General features: G+C 38.8%; 1 long non-coding RNA gene across 1 annotated transcript; it reads right to left on the bottom strand.

Annotated features, from left to right (window-relative positions):
• Window positions 1-808: 808 nt before the first annotated feature.
• On the bottom strand, window positions 809-1,905 carry LOC116056331. The gene is made up of 2 exons (XR_004106552.1): window positions 1,819-1,905; window positions 809-974 (listed from the first exon to the last, which is right to left on the bottom strand). It is a non-coding gene; the product is annotated as an uncharacterized LOC116056331 (long non-coding RNA).
• Between the last annotated feature and the right edge of the window lie 618 nt (window positions 1,906-2,523).

Raw genomic sequence — 2,523 nt, 5'->3', positions numbered from 1 at the left:
TGTTACAAGATGTTTATTTATTTCGGTACTTCGATCCTTGTTGAGGTCATAGCCACCTGTGATACCTTAACCACGCAACATATTAGCACTTGTACGGGTCCATTCTGTTGATTTTATGTAGCTGATGTGAGAATGTTTTCAGATTCTTTATAGAGTAAAACAAGTTTAACAAGTGTGCATCTAAACAGTTGCCAAAGTAACAGGCAATTATTTTCACAAGTTCGAATATTACATTTATGGCAAATGAATTACATTGTTTATTTGATAATAATTACTTTACTTTACTTTGACTATCATAGTTGGTATTTCCAGCGTGAGGTTCCAACATAATGGTACCCCGAGGCCTAGTTTCCAACATTTGTGACATTTTATTCAGATGTCTTAAGGTAAGAGTCCAATGGACCCCTTTAAAAATGGGCGTGCCAGTTTTTCCCTCGCAAAAAATGTAGCCTATCTTTGGAGTAGTTTTTTAACCCCTTTCCTGGCAAGCTAGCATGACATACCAAATACCAATGGATTCTCGAAGTCTTCTCTTTTCATATAATACAAACAGATGTGAATCTGAAAATCAATCTTTTTAACCCGGCCATATTAATTGTCTAGTTTGATATGTTTCTGCAAATTAACATGCTGGATCTTTACAATTTTAGAACAAGAGTTAGCATTTTTCTGATTAGTTTGTGTGTTGGAAGGCCTTTCTAGAGACAAGGATCACAAACTAGCTCTGGTTGTAAATATAGACATCCCTAATGATGACATGATCACTGGCAGTGTCAGGAAATTAAACAGGAACCTTCAACATGTTTTCTGATGCTGAATATTTATTGCAGTAAATGTAAAAGCTTGCAGTGGTTACAGTTGAAGCAGACTGGTCCAACTGCTGCTCTTCAGGTTCTCTCTGAACTACTAGAGTAACACTGTACACACATAGGGCTTCCTGTCAAGACAGGACACATCGTTCCCGAATCCCGAGTCTGAAAGAAACATGTTAATCAGTGTCGGTAGGGATTTTAAGGGTTGAGATGAGAAGCACATCCTGTATAGGGTTTGTTGGTCTTCATGGTCAGGAGAAGTTTTAAATCTGCCCAAACTCTCAGTCACACAAAGAAATGGATCAGTCATATTCTATGAGTAGAAAAGAGCATATGCACAGTTAAAAATGAGGGTCCTGTTCTTCCTTCATACCCATAGACTGTATAATATTAATGGATGGAGCATGTGTGACGTCACCCATTGGTTTGTGGAGATCTGCTATGAGTTGTTGAATTTGCTGTTACGGGCGCAGCCATCCTGGTTGCGGATGTGACGATTTTAGACGAGAGGGAGGAGCCACGTTACGTTACACACTTTCACTGGTAATCACATCATAGCCAAGGACTAAAACACCCCCTGCTTTATCGCCGATTTTAAAATCAACGAGACCATAATTCAAAAAATTAACATCGTTCTGTGTTGCAGAAGACTAAAACTAGCGATTGAGACCATAAACTCATTATGAAAATGTTTACTGAGGTAATAAATCAAGTGAGAAGCTGCTGGAATGCAGATAGAAAACAGGTTTAAGGAGTCTCCCCCTGCTGGAATTCAGATATAATGCATTTATAATCGCATTTGCAGCACTTCGCCGAACCGGATGCTTTGTCCATTAATATTATACAGTCTATGTTCATACCCCTCTGCTTTGACCTGTTTTTTGTGCTGCTTTAATAATTATACTCATTCGTCATAGTGTGCCTCTCTTATCTTGTCTAAGGTAAAATTAATAAATAAATATATAATAATCTACTACCTATCCTCCTAAACCATTTGTTTACTTACCCCAAGAGATCATCTCAACGCAGGACTCTCTGTCCATATAATTGTCAGGCTGGCCAGGAGCCCATTTGTTGTAATTAAAAAGTCTGAATATTTTGAACACTTTGAAATCAAAGCACACATTACTTAAAATAAAGATACAATAAGTAGAAAATGGATTTTTTTGCAACCAAATACATTTTAAATATTGCCATGTCATTGTCAAAGTTTAAACACAGTGCTTTCAACCGGGGGAGCCCGGTTTGTATCCAGGAAAAGTTAAGACTTTCATCCTGCAAACAGGTGTTTTTGTTAAAAATAATTTTTGGGGCTTTTACCGCCTTTATTTGATAGGATAGCAAGGTGAGAAATGGGAGGAAGACATGCAGGAAATTGTCACAGGTCGGATTCTAACCCTAGACCTCTGCGTCGAGGCATAACTCTCTCAGTAGATGTGTGCCTGCTCTACCACTGAGCCAACCCGGCCACAAACATACACTTGCTACTTTCTGGTGCAGTGCTAACCTCCAAGCCACCATGCACACTGCAAACGGGTGTTAATGACCTCACGGTGCTCCGTACCTGGTTCAAAATCTTATTTTACATATTTTACATTCAACTGTAAGAGTGCTAAACTTAACTGTCATGTGACCAATCTTTATGTGACGGGCCGGCAGCCACCATAACTTTGTAGGATATTATAGGAATTGTTGTGCATAAGTCTGTGCA

Source organism: Sander lucioperca, chromosome 3 (genome assembly GCF_008315115.2).
Source record: "Sander lucioperca isolate FBNREF2018 chromosome 3, SLUC_FBN_1.2, whole genome shotgun sequence".
Classification (NCBI taxonomy): domain Eukaryota; kingdom Metazoa; phylum Chordata; class Actinopteri; order Perciformes; family Percidae; genus Sander; species Sander lucioperca.
This window is presented reverse-complemented; position numbering and strand designations above follow the sequence as displayed.